This window comes from Suncus etruscus, chromosome 4, assembly GCF_024139225.1.
Source record: "Suncus etruscus isolate mSunEtr1 chromosome 4, mSunEtr1.pri.cur, whole genome shotgun sequence".
NCBI classification, from domain to species: Eukaryota; Metazoa; Chordata; class Mammalia; order Eulipotyphla; family Soricidae; genus Suncus; species Suncus etruscus.
This window is the reverse complement of record NC_064851.1, coordinates 83,492,364-83,515,719: the sequence shown is the minus strand read 5'-3', so window position 1 is coordinate 83,515,719 and position 23,356 is coordinate 83,492,364. Positions and strand designations below refer to the sequence as shown.

The following is a 23,356-nucleotide window of genomic DNA, read 5'->3' as shown; positions in this document are numbered from 1 at the left end:
GACTTGACCAATTTTACCACAGGGTTCCTATAGTCTAGGAACCTTCAAATTAGTGAGTAAAGTAGAATAATGGGAAATGGGAAAGTTCACTATCATAAGAAATGTAGCAAGAACATTGATTAAGTTATCTAATAATTTTATGGGAGAGACAATTTTACTGAGAATTTTAAGTAAATTTTAAAATTAATGAATTGTTTATGTTTTTATTAATAGAATTGTCTGATGAAGATTTTAGCATAAGAAATATAGAAACTTTATGCATTTCTTTTTTTTTTTTTTTTTGGTTTTTTTTGGATCACACCCGGCGGTGCTCAGGGGTTACTACTGGCTCTCTGCTCAGAAATCACTCCTGGCAGGCATGGGGGACCATATGGGACACCGGGATTCGAACCAACCACCTTTGGTCCTGGATCGGCTGCTTGCAAGGCAAACACCACTGTGCTATCTCTCCGGGCCCAACTTTATGCATTTCTAACAGAAACTCAAGTGAGACTTTTTAATTCAGCAAAATGAGAAGTTAATATAAAAGGACAAATAACTTAGATAAAGGCATTAAAAATAGAATAATCAAACAAAGGAAATTAGATTGTGATACATAAACAATTGAAAAGTTAAAATAGAAGAAATAGCTGCATGTGGGGGTTTGCAGGCAGAGTGCTGATTGCTCTACCTGCAGAGTCTCCACCCGGCTGTACTTCTTCTGAGGAAACTGAGGACCTGAAGGGAGCCCTGTCCTACTCTTCTCTGTCTTTCCTGAACTCTGGAAGCTCTCCTCAGAGCCCTGGGTAGCAAACCCCCAAAAAACTACATTCGGAAGCTAGCCAGCGAGCCAGTGAGTGAGTAAGAAATGGCTGCATGTGGGGGTTTCCAGGCAGAGTGCTGATTGCTCTACCTGCAGAGTCTCCACCCGGCTGCGCTTCTTCTGAGGAAACTGAGGACCTGAAGGGAGCCCTGTCCTACTCTTCTCTGTCTTTCCTGAACTCTGGGAGCTCTCCTCAGAGCCCTGGGAAGCGAAATCCAAAAAAACTGAAGCTACCCAGCAAGTGAGTGAGTAAGAAATGGCTGGATGTGGGGGTTTCCAGGCAGAGTGCTGATTGCTCTACCTGCAGAGTCTCCACCCGGCTGTGCTCCTTCTGAGGAAACTGAGGACCTGAAGGGAGCCCTGTCCTACTCTTCTCTGTCTTTCCTGAACTCTGGAAGCTCACCTCAGAGCCCTGGGAAGCAAACCCCCCAAAAACTGAAGCTACCCAGCAACTCTCCTCAGAGTCTTGGGAAGCGACCCCAAAAATACAGCATTCTGAAGCTGCCAAGCAAGCGAGTGAAAACTACTCCTGTCCAGTGGGGCCTGACTGTGAAAAAATGTGAGTGCTGCCTGTGTGTGTCTCTCTACTATCCTGCTGCGTGAACCTCTTGAGAGTGGGCTGAAAAGAGGCTCCAGAAGTCACTTAGCTCCACTTCGCTACACAGCCGTGCGCTCTTTCTAAAAAAATAACACCATCACAAGAAGAAAAAAAACACACTAAGAACTGTGTTGGATCACAGAAGCAAGAACTTCTCTCCAGACTGTCTTCTCTGCTGCGTGCACGGGCCTAAGATTTGATCCTGTGTGAGGCTTCATCCACGGAGGACTCCCCTACCTTGGAGGCAAGCAGGCCCACCCAGAAAGGGCAGAGCCAGAGAAGTGTGCTGCCTGCATCATATAACCAATGAATACCACCACAACATGTAGAAAAACCCACAATACAAGTGTGACAATGGGGAAACAATGCAGGCCAGCATCAGACATAGAGAATGAAGATGACAATTCTGATGACCAGTTAATGACCAACCAACTAATCAACCTCTCAGATAAGGACTTTAGAGTAGCAATACGGAAGATGCTCAAAGACCTCCAAAAAACCATGGATAGAGTGGAACAGAACACTAATAATAATCAAGAAAATATGAAGACAGTAAACACAAAACTCCAAACTGAAATAACATGTCAACTAACAGGCCTGAAAAAATCAGTAAACGAAGTGAATGACAAAATGGATAAGCTCTGGGACAGGGTATCAGAAGCAGAGAATAGACTTGGTGATGTGGAAGATGAGATACATAATAATTCCATACAGCAGGAGAGATTGGAAAAAAAACTTAAAGCAAATGAGCAGACAATGGAAAAATTAGTCAAAGAATGGGAACAGATGAAAATAGAAGTCTATGATAAGATCAATAGAAACAACTTAAGAATCATTGGAGTCCCAGAGACCCAGGAAGAAAATTTCCAGGAAGAATCAACGGACAAGAACATCATTAAAGAGAAACTTTCAGAGCTAAAGAATATATGTGATCAAATCCTGCATGCCCGAAGAGTACCAACCAAAAGAGACCCCAGAAAAACCACCCCAAGACACATCCTAGTCACAATGACAAATCCCACAGATAGAGACAGAATTCTGAAAACAGCAAGATCAAAAGGGGAAATTACATTCAAGCAAGCATCCCTGAGATTTACAGCAGACCTGTCACCAGAAACACTCAATGCCAGAAAGCAGTGGTGGGATATTGTGACAAGACTGAATGAAATGAATGCTTCACCTAGAATACTGTACCCAGCAAAACTCACTTTCTGGTTTGACGGAAGAATACATGGTTTCACAGAAAAAAAAACAGCTCAGAAACTTTATAGACTCAAAACCAGTCTTAAGAGAAAAACTGAAAGACCTAATTTAAAACAAGACTAACCAGAAGACACACCAAATTTCGATATAAAGATGGCATTAAATCCCAGGACAATTCTTTCTCTCAACGTCAATGGACTATATGCACCAGTTAAGAGACACAGAGTGGCTAAATGGATCAAAAAACTCAATCCAACCTTCTGCTGCCTACAAGAAACTCACCTGAATAGTCAGAACAAACATAGACTCAAAATAAAAGGCTGGAGAAAAGTTATCCAAGCAAACAACACCCATAAAAAAGCTGGAGTGGCCATACTAATATCAGATAATGCAAACTTTATACTCAGGAAGGTTGTAAGGGACAAAGATGGACATTTTATATTAATCAAGGGGTATGTAGAGCAGGAAGAAATAACTCTCCTAAACATATATGCACGAAATGAGGGGCCAGCAAAATATTTAAAACAACTGTTGACAAATCTGAAAAAGAATATCAATAACAACACAATAATTGTGGGGGACATCAACACTGCTTTGTCAACACTGGATAGGTCAACCAGACTGAAACCCAACAAGAATATACTAGACCTGAGGAGGGAAATGGAAGAAAGAGGCCTAGTGGATATATATAGGACACTCCATCCCCAGAAACCTGGATACACATTCTTCTCCAATGTACATGGGACATTCTCCAGGATAGACTACATGCTGGCACATAAAACATACCTCCATAAGATCAAGAGGATAGAAATTTTGCAGACTACCTTCGCTGACCACAAGGCTCTGAAATTATTTGTGAATTCCAAAGGGACTCAGAAGAAACACTTTAACACCTGGAAGTTAAACAGCCTCATGCTCAATAACCAGTGGGTCCGAGATGAAATCAAGGAGGAAATCAAAAGGTTCCTGGAAACAAATGACAATAAAGACACAAACTATCAGAACTTATGGGACACAGCAAAAGCAGTACTGAGAGGAAAATTTATAGCTTTGCAAGCACACATCAGGAAGGAAGAAGGAGCTTACCTGAGTAGCTTAATGACACGGCTAATAGAACTAGAAAGTACTCAACAAAAGGACCCAAAAATAGGAAGACAGAAGGAAATAACAAAGCTGAGAGCAGAAATCAACGAAGTGGAAACCCAAAAAACAATCCGAAAGATCAACGAAAGCAGAAGTTGGTTCTTTGAAAAAATAAACAAGATTGATAGACCACTGGCAAATCGAACAAAGAAAGAGAGAGAGAGAAACTTGATAACTCGTATCAGGAATGAAAAAGGAGAGATCACTACTGATATGACAGAGATTCAAAGGGTAATCAGAAACTACTTTGAAAAACTCTACGCCACTAAAAATGAGAACCTGGAAGAAATGGATAAATTCTTGGACTTTTATAATCTTCCACAGTTGAAAGAAGAGGATATAGCATATCTCAACACCCACATCACCATTGATGAAATAAAAATGGTAATCAAAAGTCTGCCCAAAAACAAAAGCCCAGGCCCAGATAGATTCATTAATGAATTCTATCAAACTTTCCAAGAGGAACTACTACCAATCCTGGCAAGACTCTTTCATGAAATTGAACAAGTGGAAACACTCCCAAATAGCTTTTATGAAGCCAACATCACCTTGATACCTAAACCAGACAGAGATACTACGAAAAAAGAAAATTACAGACCAATATCGCTGATGAATGCAGATGCAAAGATCCTCAAGAAAATCCTGGCAAATAGGATTCAATACCTCATTAAGAAGATCATCCACTACGATCAAGTAGGTTTCATCCCAGGAATGCAAGGATGGTTTAACATCTGTAAGTCTATCAACATAATACACAACATCAACAACAAGAAAAATATAAACCACATGATCATATCAATAGATGCAGAGAAAGCATTTGATAAGGTCCAACACCCATTCTTGATCAAAACTCTCAGCAAGATGGGAATGGAAGGAACCTTTCTCAATATAGTTAAGGCCATCTACCACAAGCCAGTGGCAAATATTATCCTCAATGGAGAAAAACTAAAAGCCTTCCCTCTAAATTCTGGCACAAGACAAGGCTGTCCTCTCTCACCACTCCTATTCAACATAGCACTGGAAGTACTTGCTATAGCGATTAGGCAAGAAAAAGATATCAAGGGAATCCAGATTGGAAAGGAAGAAGTCAAGCTCTCACTGTTTGCAGATGTCACGATACTCTACTTAGAAAACCCTAAAGACTCTACCAAAAAGCTTCTAGAAACAATAGACTCATATAGCAAGGTGGCAGGCTACAAAATCAACACACAAAAATCAATGGCCTTTCTATACACCAATAGTAATAAGGAAGAAATGGACATTAAGAGAACAAACCCCATTCACAATAGTGCCACACAAACTCAAATATCTTGGAATCAACTTGACTAAAAAAGTGAAGGACCTATACAAAGAAAACTATAAAACTCTGCTCCAAGAAATAAAAGAGGACACGCGGAAATGGAAACACATACCCTGCTCATGGATTGGCAGGATTAACATCATCAAAATGGCAATACTCCCCAAGGCATTATACAGATTCAATGCCATCCCTCTAAAGATACCCATGACATTCTTCAAAGAAGTGGATCAGGCACTTTTGAAATTTGTTTGGAACAATAAACACCCTAGAATAGCTAAAGCAGTTATTGGGAAAAAGAATATGGGAGGAATTACTTTCCCCAACTTTAAACTTTACTACAAAGCAACAGTTATCAAAACAGCATGGTATTGGAATAAGGACAGACCCTCAGATCAGTGGAATAGGCTTGAATACTCAGAAAATGTTCCCCAGACATACAATCACCTAATTTTTGATAAAGGAGCAGGAAATCCTAAATGGAGCAAAGAAAGCCTCTTCAACAAGTGGTGTTGGCACAACTGGCTAGCCACTTGCAAAAAATTAAACTTAGACCCCCAGCTCACATCATGTACGAAGGTAAAATCCAAATGGATTAAAGATCTCGATATCAGACCCCAAACCATAAGATATATAGAACAACACATAGGCAAAACTCTCCAGGACATTGAGACTACAGGCATCTTCAAGGAGGAAACTGCACTCTCCAAGCGAGTGAAAGCAGAGATTAACAGATGGGAATATATTAAGTTGAGAAGCTTCTGCACCTCAAAGGAAATAGTGCCCAGGATACAAGAGCCACCCACTGAGTGGGAGAAACTATTCACCCAATACCCATCAGATAAGGGGCTAATCTCTAAAACATACAAGGCACTGACAGAATTTTACAAGAAAAAAACATCTAATCCCATCAAAAAATGGGGAGAAGAAATGAACATACACTTTGACAAAGAAGAAATACAAATGGCCAAAAGACACATGAAGAAATGCTCCACATCACTAATCATCAGGGAGATGCAAATCAAAACAACGATGAGATACCACCTCACACCACAGAGAATGGCAATCATCACAAAGAATGAGAACAAACAGTGTTGGCGGGGATGTGGAGAGAAAGGAACCCTTATCCACTGCTGGTGGGAATGCCATCTAGTTCAACCTTTATGGAAAGCAATATGGAGATTCCTCCAAAAACTGGAAATTGAGCTCCCATACGATCCAGCTATACCACTCCTAGGAATATACCCTAAGAACACAAAAATACAATACAAAATTCCCTTCCTTACACCTATATTCATTGCAGCACAATTTACCATAGCAAGACTCTGGAAAAAACCAAGATGCCCTTCAACAGACGAATGGCTAAAGAACCTGTGGTACATATACACAATGGAATATTATGCAGCTGTCAGGAGAGATGAAGTCATGAAATTTTCCTATACATGGATGTACACAGAATCTATTATGCTGAGTGAAATAAGTCAGAGGGAGAGAGAAAAACGCAGAATGGTCTCACTCATCTATGGGTTTTAAGAAAAATGAAAGACATTCTTGCAATAATAATTTTCAGACACAAAAGAGAAAAGAGCTGGTAGTTACAGCTCACCTCAGGAAGCTCACCACAAAGAGTGATGAGTTTAGTTTGAGAAATAACTACATTTTGAACTGTCCTAATATTGAGAATGTATGAGGGAAATGCAGAGCCTGTTTAGAGTACAGGCAGGGGTCGGGTGGGGAGGAGGGAGATTTGGGACATGGGTGATGGGGATGTTGCACTGGTGATGGGTGGTGTTCCTTTTATGACTGAAACCCAAACACAATCATGTATGCAATCAAGGTGTTTAAATAAAAAAATCTTTTCATGAGTGAAATTTTATGGTAATATTTAGATTTTCTTGATGTCTACCTTATAACACAATTCTGTCGACATTTATTAATATTCTTGTATAAGATAGAATTTAATAGTTTCTTATAACTGACAGTATTTTATTGTATATGCTCATTTGTATTTTGTATTTGTATATCTCCAAATAAGATAACATATTGAAATATCTTAATAGCTAAACTCAAGTTTATGATATCTACTTTTCACTATGTTGACATTTATGAGACTAATGATATTTGAATCTATTGGAATAAATTGTGTGTACTTTAAATATGATTTCTGCATATTGAAATTTACATTATAAGGTAGGACATCTAGAAATTATGAAACAATATAATAACATATTTGGAAATATTCAGAGAGAATACTGGTGCAGCAGATAATTCATGATTGCTTTTTTTTGTATTATTTTTCAAGAAAGTAAGGTTACCAAATGTTAATGATTCTAATAAAATACACATAATTAAAATTACCAAAAAAAAAAAAAAGAAAAGTTAAAATAATTCTAAATGTGGTATCTCTGTAGAAACTAGACAGAAAATAGGAAGGAGTAAAAATTCTACATACTAGTAAATAAAAGAAATAGACTAATCCATCCATAAATCCTTAATAACAAAGTAAAGTGGTATATTATTTTAGGATGAACAATGAAATTATCAAATTTGTTGCTGGAACTGGTAATAATTTGGATTATAATACAGTTAGATTTATGCCTTAAGGAAAACTATAAAATGATTTGAAAGTAGATTATTTACATGGAAACAAACATCTACCCCCCAACAAAAGGAACCTGAAAAAAAAGGATGCAAGACAAATAGGATCATTTTTAAAGTATTAAAGTGAGAAAAAATTAAAGATAATTCTGATATATTTTGATGTATACATAAAAATTAAGAATTTTAGAAGATATTCAAAAACTAACCTCAAAGGTGTATGGGTTCATTATTCAAGTGATCTAAACTTCTTTCATTTAAATTCTGAATTCATAAATGGCATTCATACTATATAAGGAAACCACACACATCTTAATAAAATATACTCAAAACATATAGAATAGAAATTTGTAAATGGAACAAAAATGGGCAACACATTTATTTAAAAAATTAATATTGCTATGATTCAAAGAAATATGATATAAGACATTAAGGAAATTGTATAGTCTGACTATATCTGATTTGTACTGTTGTCCCTAATGCCATTGATATTATTAAACCACTTTCATGGTTGTAGGTGTGCATGTTTACCTGATAAAAGAATGTTTTAAAATATAACTATTTGTCTGTCAACAATTAAGTGACAGCTATGCTGTTTCTATCTTTGTCCAGATGGTGCAATTTATAAAATTATTAGTATGTTTCATCATATTTTTCTTTTTTCCCTATTAAAATAAAGAGTAGAAATAAAAAACTCATTTATATTATTTATGAAATATATAACAAATTTAAGAAAAAGAAATATGGAAATTAGCATTTTGAAACTTTCAGAATTCACCTCCCTTGCTTATTAAACTATTGAGTCAAACTGTCTAGCCAATGACTCTTGTGAAAGAAATTGTAAATAAAGAGTATACAATTAAGAAGATTGGCTGAAAAAACAAAGGTGAATATGAAATTTTTGCTTTTTTTGGAAATCATAAGGATATAACTTAACTTTTGAAAACTTGAATTTTATATTTATATTTATTGGTAGAAATGCATCCTGCATGCAAAATAGAGAGGCTATTTTTAGCTTACCAAATAGTAGTGTGAAAAATATATTTTTTAAGCAGTGTTTTAGGTAAACACACCTTTTAATGAATGATTGTTGAATTGTAAAATTGGAAAAGTCTTCTTGGGGAATATTATGACTACTAGATATATCTAATTAAAAAACAGAAAATTTCTATGCACCACAAATCTCACTTTTTATCATGTCTGAGAAATAAACATGGTGTATAAAATTGACTTATTTATGTAATGTGATGATATACCAGGATATCCTTTTTATTTCAGCAATATTATGATAGTGAAACATTGGAAACCACCTAAATGTCAACAAGACACAGATTAACTAGTGATATAACCATGAGTAGATGAGGTGCATTTTAAGGGTATAAAATATTAAGAATTGATAAAAAATCAGGTGACAATATTGTAAATATCCCCAAAATGCATTTTATATACATTGCAACAAAAATGATAAAAAACAAAATTATAATAGTTTATTTTTAAAATGACTTATATATTCTTTTCTTTTTATCTAAGAGAAAAGTGTGAAAACAGTCCCCAACTACCACAAATTATGGTCTACTTTGCCACATTTGGAGAAATTGCAGAGGTCAGCACATCTGGAGTGCAATAGTTAAGCCTTGCCCTGGGAAAACAACCTTCATGATCATGGTATCTCTAATGCTAGGTAAATATATTCTTAAGGGGTCATTATACAGGGAATATTTATCAGGAAGAAAACTATAGACAATAATAAAATACTTTGAATATTAGATGTCAAGAGAAAAGTATATAAGCAATAGTTTCATACTTTGGGTGAATGAAAATAAAATAATTTCCCCAAAGACAGAAAACTGCTTAAAGGTTTTCTGCTTTCAAAAAATTTCTGTTTTTTAATTTACTTACATCAAAGACAATTGTATTATGAACATAGTATCATGTACATTTTAATCTCAACGGTCATGACTTTTATCATTTCTAATGGCAAAATAGTATACATTATATATACATACATATATATAATTCCTATGGTGTATTTTTCCAATAACCTGTTCATTTGTATTGGCTAACATTGTAAATATTACTGTTATGAACATAGAAATTAAAATATTTTTCTTATTATTGATTATTTGAATAAATGTCTAGGACTGATATTGATAAATATTATGGAATTAGCATGTCTATCTTTATTAAAAACTTATACTGTTTTATAATGTTTCAGAAGTCTGTAGTTTGAAAATTTATTTTGTGAGTTGACTTAAGATGGTAATTTTAATAATATTTATCTTTAAAATCCATAAGTATATTATTCTTTTTATTTCTTATATTGTGGGAGGGAGATTGGAGCTATACCTGGCTCTGCTAAGGGGTTATTCCAGGGTTTGTTTTCAGAGACCATATGTCAGCTTCTCAAAATCGTGGCCCGCGGGCCATTTGCGGCCCTTCGTACAACATTTTGTGGCTCGCTGCGGGTCTTCAAATATCCCAGTATTCGCGATTATTAGCATACCAAATAATCGCAATAAAATTGTATTAGTATGAAAAAAAATCTCATTAAACATTCGCATACTCCGAGCATTTCCGTTCAGAGTATGCAAATGTTTAATGCGATTTTTTTTCTTAATAATGCGATTTTTTATGCAAATATTGGGTAAGCGAAATCCTTTATGCGGCCCTGCCTCACCCCGACTTTGCCTCCTGTGGCCCCCAGGTAAATTGAGTTTGAGATCCCTGCCATATGTGGTACCAAGGACCAAACCTGGGTTAATGGCATTTAAAAATAACACCTTAATATTTTATTATTTCTCTGACACCTTTAAACATTTTTAGCAGTATATTATATTTTTAGCTTATAGCAAGTTCACCTCCTTATAGTTAATCCAAAGCATTGTGTGTTTTTATATAACAGTCAATAAGACTGCTTTCTTAATTTCCCAATCTTCTAATTCATTGCTTGCATATAAAAATAAAGCAGATTGATATTTTTCTTTAAAAAATAGTATATATTTTATCCTATCACATCACTGAATTCATTATTTCCACTTCTGTCTTAGCTAGACATGTAATGAAGGAGAGTCAAGAAGTTCAGAGTTCCATGCACCCCAGGAATAAAGGAAACTCTAGGAATGTTTGATACAGGCTTAGAAGGAAAGAAATCTGATTCTATGGACAACAGAATATTTCTCTTTTAGCACCAGCCTAAGACCTTCTCCTCATCACCACCTTCCTTTTAAAATAAAATGATTTCAATGATCTTGAAAGTTTTGTAGGAACATGGCACATGAACATGGCACATGGCATTTAGCTGACCAAGAGATAAGGGCCTCTCCACACTATTCTTGATTGACAGGATTGGCACACTTCAATTTTGATTTTACCTCTCCTTACTCTCACCTCTCTCTTTGCTTAGCTGAATCTTAATACTCAAAATTGTTATTTCTTCTAAAAAGACATGGTGCTACTCAGAGACACTAATAGAGCTTGAGACTGATTTCAAATTGAAAGTTACAGGTGCCTAAAGCTGGAAATGCTCCAAAATATGCATGGATTAACAAGAGTACTTAGTGTTAACTAAAATATTTTTTTAATATATTTTATTTAAACACCTTGATTACATACATGATTGTGTTTGGGTTTCAGTCATGTAAAGAACACCACCCATCACCAGTGCAACGTTCCATCACCAATGTCCCAAATCTCCCTCCTCCCCACCCGACCCCCGCCTGTACTCTAGACAGGCTTTCCATTTCCCTCATATATTCTCATTATTAGGACAGTTCAGAATGTAGTTATTTCTTTAACTAAACTCATAACTCTTTGTGGTGAGCTTCCTGAGGTGAGCTGGAACTTCCAGCTCTTTTCTCTTTTGTGTCTGACAATTATTACTGCAAGAATGTCTTTCATTTTTCTTAAAACCCATAGATGAGTGAGACCATTCAGCATTTTTCTCTCTCTCTCTGACTTATTTCACTCAGCATAATAGATTCCGTGTACATCCATATATAGGAAAATTTCATGACTTCATCTCTCCTGACAGCTGCATAATATTCCATTGTGTATATGCACCACAGTTTCTTTAGCCATTCATCTGTTGAAGGGCATCTTGGTTGTTTCCAGAGTCTTGCTATGGTAAATAGTGCTGCAATGAATATAGGTGTAAGGAAGGGGTTTTTGTATTGTATTTTTGTGTTCCTAGGGTATATTCCTAGGAGTGGTATAGCTGGATCGTATGGGAGCTCGATTTCTAGTTTTTGGAGGAATCTCCATATCGCTTTCCATAAAGGTTGAACTAGATGGCATTCCCACCAGCAGTGGATAAGAGTTCCTTTCTCTCCACATCCCCGCCAACACTGTTTATTCTCATTCTTTGTGATGTGTGCCATTCTCTGTGGTGTGAGGTGGTATCTCATCGTTGTTTTGATTTGCATCTCCCTGATGATTAAAAGATTTTTAATACCATGATATTTTTCATTCCAGACCAAGAATTCCACCCATTTACACTAATTTCCCCCACATTTGGTAAGATGGGGAATGGTCAAAGCCAATGTGTTCTCAAACTCATCCTCTACTTCCACATTAAAGATAAAATCACAATGCCATTGATATGTTCACAGCCAAGAAAAGAATGCCCATTTAGACAAGAGCTGGGATTCCAAACCCTTGACACTTTGCCAAGATTGGCTTTCCTAGCTCAAGACTGCAAAGGTAGAACCAGTGCCAGCATCTAAAATGCAAAGGTCATGTCTCCAGATTTTTGTTTTAAGGGATTTGGTTTGGGGGATTGTATCATAATTTCTACATATTGAAAAGAGACTTGTGTGTGTGTGTGTGTGTGTGTGTGTCCTGATTACTTTCTAATCACTTGATTATACAGTTTTCTTTGTTTTCTCAGTTCATTTCCTTTTTATCTTTTGTTTTCTCACATCTGCTAAGATTATTTTGCTTCTGTTACTTGATTACTATTCATGTTCTTGGACTCTGAAAAAAGCGGCACCTACACCTGGCTTCTTGATTCCCAGAGTGCAAAAGCCAAAGAAGACCCCAGCAAAAAATTCTCTCTAGTGCTCAGCACACAGGTAGGCTTATCTCTGCCCATAAGAATGGGGGCATATTCCTGCCTGTGTTTGTGCTAAAGGTGACTCTGAAAAAATGTGGCATGTGCACCTGGCTTACTGATTCCAGGAATGTTACAGCTAAAGAAGACCCCAGCAAAAAAAAAAAAAAAAGCTCTCAAATGCTCAGCACACAGCTAGGAGGCTTGTCTCAGTTCACAAAGGGTGGAGCCAGAAGGGCACTGCCTCTTTTTTTCTGCTCCACAGCAGCACAAGTCTTTTACACAAGAACCTCATCATAACACGTAGTAAGAACCAATCTATAAGCGTGTCAATGGGGAAAAAAAAACTCAGGACAACAGCATGCATAGAGAATGAAGATGTCAGCTCTGATGACCCATCAAATAATGGTTACCTTTGACCCACCAAGAAATACCAGACACCTAATTAGCCTCTCAGATAAGGAGTTAGAATAGAAATATGGAGGATTTTCACAGAACTCAAAGAAAACATAGATTGGTCTAAACAGACCACAAAGATAGAAATCAGAAAACTTAAAACTGAAAAACTCGGTAGGTAGATGAAATGAAAAACTCTATGGAAAGCCTCTTCAACATAATAACAGCAGCTGAGGACAGAATTAGTGAACTGGGAGATAAGATACATAACAACTTCATACAGCAGAAGAGATTGGAAAAGAACCTTAAAGCAAATGATCAGACAATGGAAAAAATACTCAGATTGTGAACAGATAAAAATAGAAGTGTTTGATAAATACAACAGAAACAACATAAAAACCATTGGAGTCTTAGAAACCCAGGAAGAAAATCCCCAGGAAGAATCAACTGTCAAGGACATCATTACAGAAAAACACCCAGATATAAAGACTACATGCAACCAAATCCTGCACGCCTAAAGAGTACCAGCTAAAAGAGACCCAAAGAAAAGCACCCTATGGCACATCCTAGTCACAATAACAAATACCACAGATAGGGATAGAATACTGAAAGCAGCAAGATCAAAAAGGGAAATTACATTTAAAGGAGAATCCTTAAGATTTACCCTCAAGGCCAGAAGGGATATAGTGGGATATAGTAACAAAACTAAACAAAATGAATGCTTAACCTAGAATACTGCATCCAGCTAGGTTTGAAGAAAGTATACGTAGCTTCACAAATAAACAAAAGATCAGACTTTACAGAATCAAAACTAGCCTTAAAAGAAAAACTGAAAGGTCTTCTTAAGAAAGACCAACAGACACATCAAACTATTACACAAAGATGACATCAAATCCCATGACAATAATCTTTCTCAGTGTCAATAGACTAAATGCATCAGCTAAGAGACACAGGGTGGCAAAATGGTTCAAAAAGCTGTATCCAACATTCTGCTGCATACAAGAAACACATCTGGATAGTCAGAACAAACACAGACTCAAATCAAAGGTTAAAGAAAAATCATCCAAGCAAACAATTCCTTAAAAAAAAAGCTGTAATGGCCATATTAATTCCTTAAAAAAAAGCTGTAATGGCCATATTAATATCAGATGACATAAACTTCAGACTCAGAAGTTAGAAGGGATAAAGATGGAAGTTTCTTAATGATAAAGGGATATGTACAACAGAAAAAAATCACACTTCTAAACAGATACACAGCCAGTGATGGGCCAGCAAAATATATAATACAATTGTTGACAAATCTGAAAAAAGACATCAATAGTAACACAATAAGAGTGGGAGACCTCAACACTGTCCTGTCAGTCCTTGATAGATTAACCAAACTTGAAACCAACAAGAATATACTAACTCTGAAAAGAGAAATAGAAGAAAATAATTAGTAGATACCTATATCTATACATGGCACTACATTACTAGAAAACTGGATACATTTTTTCTTCAATGAACATGGATCATTCTACAAGATAAAGCATATGCTGGTTCATAAAATATTATTCTATAAAATCAAGAGGATAGAAACTGTGCAGACTACCTTCTCAGATAACAAGGCACTGAAATTAGAAATGAACTACAAATGGACACAGAAGTAAAATTTTAATACCTGAAAAATCAAACAGCTCACTACTGAATAACAAATGGATCAGAGATAAAATCGAAGAGGAAATCAAAAGATTCCTAGAAACAAACGCTAATGAAGATAAAATTATCAGAATTTGTGGGATAAAGCAAAAGTGATACTAAAAGGAAAATTATAGCTTTGCAAGCACACATCAGGAAGGAAGAGAGGACCTAAAAATAGCTTAATTTTTTTAATAAAATTAGAAAATGATCAACAAAATGAACCCAAACTAAGTAGGCTGAAGAAATAATAAAGTTTAGAGCAGAAATCAATGAAATATTAATTAAAAAATTTAAAAGATTAACAAAAGCAAAAGTTGGTTCTTTAAAAAAATAAACAAGGTTGATAAATCACTAGCAAAGCTCACAAAGAAACAAATAGCGAGACGTTTAATAAACCGGATTACGAATGAAAAGGGGGAGATTAGCACAGATACTAGAGAGATTAAAATGACAATGAGACTACTTTGAGAAACTCTATGCCACAAAACATAAAAATCTGGAAGAAATGGATAAATTCTTGGATTCTTATAATATTATATAATCTTATAATATTCCATTATGATCTAGCATATCTAAACAGACCCATTACTACTGAGGAAATTAAAATGGTCATCAAGAGTCTTCCCAAAAACAACAGCCCAGGTCCAGATGGATTCACTAAAAAAATATTTCAAAACTTTCAAGAGGAACTTCTACCAATCCTATGAAATTAAAAAATCAGGAATACTCCCCAATCATTTTTACGAAGCTAACATTACCTTGATATCAAAACTAGACAGAGATGTTGAAAAAAAAATTACAATCCAATATTCCTGATGAAAACAGATGAAAAGCTTCTCAAAACAATTCTGGCAAATAGGATCCAATGACTCATTAAGAAAGTCATACACCACGACCAAGTAGGATTCATTCCAGGAATGTAAGGATGGTTTAATATACATAAATCAATCAACATAATACACAATATCAAAAAAGAAAAAGAAAACCATATTATCATTTCAATAGATGCAGATAAAGCATTTGATAAGGTCAACACTCATTCTTGATAAAAAACTCTCCTCAAGATGGGAATGGAAGGAACTTTTCTCAATATGGTCAAGGCCATATACCACAAACCAATGACAAATATTATGATCAATGAAGATAAACTTAAAGCCTTTCCTTTAAAATCTGGTTCAAGAAAGCTGCTATCTCTCACCACTCCTATTCAGCATAGTAGTGGTAGTTCTTGCCATAGCTATTAGGCAAGAAATAGATATCAAGAGCATCCAGATAAGAAAGGAAGACTTCAAGCTCTCACATTTTGCAGATGACATGATACTATATTTAGAAAACCCTAAACACTCTACCAAAAAAGCTTCTAGAAAGAATAGATTTATAGAGCAAAGTGGCAGGCTAAAAAATTAACACATAAAATTAGTGGCTTTCTTATACACCAATAATGATAGAGAAGAAATGGGCATAAAAAAACAATTCCATTCACATTCGTGCCCCACAAACTCAAATATCTTGGAGTCAATTTAACTAAAGATATAAAAGACTTATACAAAGAAAACTACAAAAGAGGAGAGAAGGAAAGGAGACAAATAGCCTGCTCATGGATTGGCAGGGTTAACATCATTAAAATGGCAATACTCCCCAAGGCATTGTACAGATTTAATGCAATCTCTCTAAGGAATCCCCATGACATTCTTCAAAGAAGTGGATCAAACACTCCTGAAATTATTTTGGAAAATTATACACTTGTGAATAGCTAGAGCAACCCTTGGGAAAAGGATTGTGGGAGGCATCAGTTTCTCTAACTTTAAACTGTATTACAAAGCTATAGTCATTAAAACATTATGGTATTAAATTGGAAACAGACCCTGAGATCAGTGGAATAGAATAGAGTATTCAGAAAATGCTCCCCAGATAAATAATCAATTAATATTTAATAAAGGGGCAACAAATGAAACATGGAGCAAAGAAAGCCTCTTCAACAAACGGTGTTGGGACAACTGGTCAGCTACTTCCAAAAAATTGAACTCAGAACTCCATCTAACACTCTGCACAAAGTTTAAATTTAAATGGATTAATAGATCTTGATATTATACCTGAAACCATAAAGTATATGGAAAAACATGTAGGTAAAACAGTCCATAACATTGATACGAAAGGCATCTTCAAGAAAGAAACAGCACTCTCCAAACAAATTGAAACAGGGACACACAAATGGGACTATTTTAAGCTGAAAGCTTCTGTAGTTCAAAAAAAAATAATGTCTAAGATACAAAAGCCAACCACAGAATGGGAGAAACTATTCATCCAATACCCATCAGACAAGGGGCTAATAACTAAGATAGACAAGGTATGTTTTCTTGGTCAAGATTTGTACTTTTTACTTCATTTTGCAAGCAAATCCTTCAACATTTCTTGTAGTGCAGAGATATTGATGGAAAACTCTGTTAGATTCGATTTATCTGGTAAACCATTTATCCAACAGATTTGAATGAGTTTTAAAGGATAAAATACTCCTGGCAAAAAAATTATTTTTTTAAATTTTTTAATTTTGGAGAGGGTCAACCCGGCAGCACTCAGGGGTTACTCCTGGCTCGGCACTCAGAAATCGCTCCTGGCAGGCTAGGGAGACCAAATGGGATGCCAGAATTCAAACCAACATTCTTCTGCATGCAAGGCAAATGCCCTACCTCCATGCTATCTCTCTGCTCCCCCAAATTTTATTTTATTTTTTAATAATGCAAATATCTCATTCCATTCTTTCTGAGTCTCCAAAGCTTTGCTGACAAGTCTAATAAACGCCTGATATAGGTGACTTTGCTTGCTATTTTTAAATCTTTTCCTTTTATTATTTTTATTATTATTGTTGTTGTTGTTGTTGTTGCTATTATTATTTTGGTTTTTGGGCCACACTCGGTGACACTCAAGGTTCACTCCTGGCTATGCACTCAGAAATAGCTCCTGGCTTGAGGGACCATATTGGACCATGGGGTATCAAACCACGCAGTCCATCCTAGGCTAGCGTGGGCAAGGCAGACACTTTACTGCTTGTACCACTGATCTGGCCCCATTCTTTATTATTTTTTAATGAATGACTGACTTCTGAAAATATAAAACTGCAGTATCTTAGTATTGGACATTTCTGTATACCTAACCTTACCTCATTGCTTAGGTTTAAAAAGTTTTATGCTACATTTTCTGTGAATATTGTTTTAATTAATATCTTTATTTACCATGAGTACAAACATTTTTATAGTTGGGTGTCACCCCCCCTTCACCAGTGCAACATTCCCACTACCAAAGCCACTCAACTCCCTCCTCCCACACACCTGCCTATATTTGAGATAGTCATTCGATTTTTCTCACTTACTACCATTGTCATGATAGTTATTAGTGTAGTTGTTTTTCTATCTGCACTAACCACTATTTTTGATAAACTTTATAGTATGGCAGGTCCTTCTAACCCTCGTTTCTATTGTCTCTGGGTGTTATACAATTATGTTTTTTATTTTTCTTAAATTCCACTGATGAGTGAGATTATTCTATATATATCTCTCCCTCTGACTTATTTCACTCAGCATAATAGTTTCCATGTCCATCCATGTATAGGAAAATTTCATTACTTTATTTTTCCTGACAGTATTTCATTGTGGAGATGTACCACAGGTCCTTTTTGGTTTTGGTTTTTGGGCCACACACTGTGATGCTCAGGGGTTACTACTGGTTCTGTGCTCAAAAATCGCTCCTGCCTCAGAGACCATATGGGATGCCATGGATCAAACCCATGTCTGTTCTGGATTGGATGCATTCCAGGCAAATGGTCTACCACTGTGCTATCATTTTGGCCCTCGTACCACAGGTTTTTTAGCCACTCTTTTTTTTGTCAGGCATCTGGGTTGTTTCCAGATTCTGGCTATTGTAAATAGTTCTGCAATGGATATTGGTGTGAGGAAGGCATTTTTGTATTGTGTTTTGTGTTCCGAGGTATAGCCCTAGGAATGGTATAGCTGGATCATATGGAAGCTCAATGTCCAGTTTTTGAGGAATTTCCATATTGTTTTCCATAAAAGCTAGACTAGATGGCATTTCCACCAACAGTGAATGAGAGTTATTTTCTCCTCACACCCCACAAGCACTGATTGTTCTTTTTCTTTGTGATGTGTGCCAGTCACCTTGGCGTGAAATGATGCTCCATTGTTGGTTTGATTTGCATCTCCCTTATGATTAGTGATGTGGAGCATTTTTTTCATGGTCCTTTTGGCCATTTTTATTTCTTCTTTGAAAGATTCATTTCTGCTCCCCATTTTTTGATGGTGTTAGATTTTTTTGTTAAGTACCTTGTATATCTGTTAGTATCTTGTATATCTTAGATATTAGCCCCTTATCTGATGGCTGTTGGGTGAATAGTTTCTCCAGTTCCATGGGTGGACTTTCTATCCTAGTCACTCTTTACTTTTATTTATGCATAGAAAACTACAAAACACTGGTTCAAGAAATAAAAGATACAAAAGAAATTGGAAACACATACCTTGTTCATTGATTGGGAGGATTAACATCATTAAAATGGCAATACTTCCCAAAGCATTGTACAGATTTAATGCAATTCCTCTAAGGGTACCCATGTCATTCTTCAAAAAAGTGGATCAAATACTCCTGAAATTCATTTAGAACAATAAACACCCATGAATATCTAAAGTAACCCTGAGAAAAAAGAATATGGAATGCATCACTTTCACCAACTTTAAATTGTCTTACAAAGCAATAATCATTAAAATGGAAGTATTGGAATAAAGACAGACCCTCAGATCAGTGAAATAGACCTGAGTTTTCAGAGAATGTTCTCCAGACATACAATCAATTAATCTTTGATAAAGGATAAGAAAAGCAAACTGGAGCAAGGAAATCCTCTTCAACAAGTGGTGCTGTGATAACTCATCAGCAGATGCAAAAAAGTGAATTTGGACATCATCTAACACTATGTACTAAGAATCTTCCCAACTGCCTGGTCAGGTCTACCTACAGTAATGGCAGCTTGTATACACCATTCTGATCAATCAATTCATGTGTACTTCAGAAACAAGACTATTAATTAAATATCTTACATAAGAAGTAGTTAATTTCTGGCAGTTGCATAGCAGTTAGTTATATTTGTCTGTTTCTTTAGATAGTCATCAAAAATCTGCATAGCAAGAATGTGTTTTTTGACCATAAAAATCGATATGAGACCACTAATTAAGTTCAAGTAGTGGTGTGTGTTATAACTGATCATCCTCTTACTTCAGTGATTGATGACAACAGACATATATGTTCCACTCATATTACAGTTTAATAGAGGGGAGTTTTGGTAAGGGCCATTATTTTATTTAGCAGTCTGGGCTAATGGAGAATCTAATAGAAACATTTCCATGTAGGTTAAGGTGTCAGCTTTTAGGTAGTATAAGACTAAAAAGATGGATAGTTCCTGTTGTCTCTTATTGTGACTAGCCTAAAAATAATACATGATAGTTTTGCTCACATTCCTAGTGCAGAACTAGTAGCATGGCCCTTTTTCTAAGTGAAGGGTATAAGCCCTGAAGGCTTTGAAGGGTAGTCATGTGCAATAATAAACTCAAATCATGGGAAATTAGTATGCTGATTGATGTCAAAGATTTTTGCTTTAATTATCTTATTGAAAAATTATTTAGCTTGATAACTGCTTGTAATAGAGATTTCCACTCCTGAACTCTTCCAGATTAGCTTGTTGTCACCCAATCAATACATTTAAAAATAATGTCTTAATACAGAATAATCTCTTTCGTATGTTGAATATAAAGAAACATGGTAAGGGAACAAGCAGTAACCAGAGTCAGCAAAAAATAAAAACTGGTCTATAGAACTGAGGTTACTTGGGGACTGAAAGGAAGGGGGAAGGATGCTAAAGGTTGGGAAAGAAAGCTGACACTCTGGTGAAAGGTGTGGTTTTGGTACATTGTATAAATGAAAACCTATCATTGACAGTATTGAAAATCATGTGGCTTCCAAAATAATAATAGCATGCCAATTACCTTAAAAGCAAAATAGATTACTAAACTAATTTTACAAAGACAACCAGTCACAAAGATCCCCTCTACCAGCCATTATCAGAGAGTACTCTTAGCCTTTTCTGTTTTGTGGCTGACTAATTCAGTAGAGTTTTGTTTACTTAACTCCCAGAAATTGTATATGCTGCATCATATCCTTTAAGTATTAACATTTTAGTATAACACACTGATTCTGGCAAAAAATGTAAAGAGTCATGGGAAAAATAAAGCAACATAAGGGTAACCATGACAAAGGTAACTGAAAATTAAATGGCAGAGCTAGAGGATGTTAATGTTTAGGAGTGGGACTGAAAAATGAATATGAGAATAATAATTTGAGTGGAGACACTGGAGAGAGGTTTTGGGCATTGCAACTTCTGCTATTTTGTACAACTGTACTAAATTTGAAGCTGTCTCTTCAGGATTCCTTCATTATGTTTATTATAATGGGCAAGAAAAAATAGCATATCATTATTTTGGTCTTATATTCTTATCCACAATGGGAAAAGTGATAGCTAGTTTGCAAATCATTCATTCTCAACAAAAGCGACCCACATTGTTAATGGCTTTTGTTGCTGAAACAAAATACTCTGGGATTTTACACAAGGCCATTTGCCTACTAAGAGAAGCTTAGATTTAGCTTTAGGCTGTTAAACAAGTGTTATTTGGAAGATGGTTCAGTGCTTCTGAAAAACCTTTCAAGATATTCAGAATATAGTTTAGTATATAGTTCAGAATATAATTTCAGTTTATCCAGAATATAGAGCACTTAACTTCACTGTGTTAAACCTGAATGTAATCTCTGGGCACCACACAAATGTAAAACAAACAAACAAGCAAAACATCTTCTTACTCTTTACTCCTTTGTTCTCAGTCTTTTGTGGGAGAATCAGAGTAGTTGAACATGATGCTACAGTACATTATAGGCATAAAAGAAAATAATGACGAGGTCATTACTTGACACTACCCAGATCTCATATTGTCATCAAAACAATGGCAAGATATTTTCAACAACTGATCCAGTCAGTTACTGGGTGATTTCAGATAAATTTTCTGGCCAATTAAGAACTAGAGAAAAAAGCAACTGGATTTTTTTTATTTGAGACCATCTTAGTTTTTCGTTTGTTTGTTTGTTTGTTTTTTTAATCTGGTTACATCTGGTCTTGTGGTAATATAATTTAAAAGACTTAATAGTTCACCAATTTCATTTTTTTTAAATTCTCATTCATACTAAAGTTTATACTAAAGCAGTTTATAGTAAAGCTATAAATTAGATATACTTTGTTATGGAAATTAAAATATATATGCAATTATATATTTTCTTTTTCTTTTGAGTTGGTGACATATTTCCAGAGTCTTAGAAAATGTATTATCTAAGAACCAATAATACATTCCACCATTGATTTTCTTTCTTTCTTTTTTATTTTTTGGGACACACCCAGTGACACTCAGAGTTACTCCTGGCTATGTGCTCAGAAATCGCTCCTGCCTTGGGAGACCATATGCGATTCCCGGGGGATCAAACTGCAGTCTGTCCTTGGTTAGCCATGTGAAAAGCAAACACCCTTCGGCTGAGTCACCGCTCCGGCCCCCCCACTGATTTTCTTCCTCTTCTTTTCTTTCTTTCTTTCTTTCTTTCTTTCTTTTCTTTCTTTCTTTCTTTCTTCTTTCTTTCTTTCTTTCTTTCTTTCTTTCTTTCTTTCTTTCTTTCTTTCTTTCTTTCTTTCTTTCTTTCTTTCTTTCTTTCTTTCTTTCTTTCTTTCTTTCTTTCTTTCTTTCTTTCTTTCTTTCTTTCTTTCTTTCTTTCTTTCTTTCTTTCTTTCTTTCTTTCTTTCTTTCTTTCTTTCTTTCTTTCTTTCTTTCTTTCTTTCTTTCTTTCTTTCTTTCTTTCTTTCTTTCTTTCTTTCTTTCTTTCTTTCTTTCTTTCTTTCTTTCTTTCTTTCTTTCTTTCTTTCTTTCTTTCTTTCTTTCTTTCTTTCTTTCTTTCTTTCTTTCTTTCTTTCTTTCTTTCTTTCTTTCTTTCTTTCTTTCTTTCTTTCTTTCTTTCTTTTCTTTCCTTTTCATTTTTTTTTCTTTTGACTTTTTGATTTTTGGTTTAGGGTTACTCCTGTCTATGTGCTCAGAAATTGCTCCTGGCTTGGGGACCGTATGGGACACTGGAGGATCAAACTGGAGTCTGTCTTAGGCTAGCACGTGCAAAGCAGACACCTTACCGCTTGCACCACCGCTCCAGTCCCTGATTTTCTTAATAGTCACAAACCATTATAGTTTACTGATCAAAATTTTCCCCCTTCCTCCTAGTACAGATGACCCTTACTAGTCACTTATCTGTGACACAGTAGTTGACCGAATAGCCATGAGGTGAAGGAAATTTGTCAAAATTACTATGAAATATGTACTTCGCTTTAAACTAATTTCCACTAACTGTCGATTTTTATGTATTTTACATTCAGAACTGACATTACATAGTTTTAGTACTAGAAATAAAACCATCAGGTTACAAATAATTCTTTACACTTATTTTTCTATTTAAGAA

At 35.5% G+C, this 23,356-nt stretch overlaps 1 long non-coding RNA gene and 1 other non-coding gene across 2 annotated transcripts in view; one reads left to right on the top strand and one right to left on the bottom strand.

Moving 5' to 3' along the window:
- LOC126005919 (uncharacterized) overlaps positions 1-4,758 on the top strand; it is a 119,675-nt gene extending 114,917 nt beyond the window's left edge. The window contains exon 3 of the long non-coding RNA XR_007494825.1: positions 4,572-4,758. This is a non-coding gene — a long non-coding RNA (uncharacterized LOC126005919). The remainder of the gene's footprint in view (positions 1-4,571) is intronic.
- A 4,410-nt stretch (positions 4,759-9,168) lies between these two features.
- Positions 9,169-9,330, bottom strand: LOC126008104 (U1 spliceosomal RNA). Its single transcript, XR_007495508.1, has one exon. It is a non-coding gene; the product is annotated as a U1 spliceosomal RNA (small nuclear RNA).
- Positions 9,331-23,356: the final 14,026 nt, after the last annotated feature.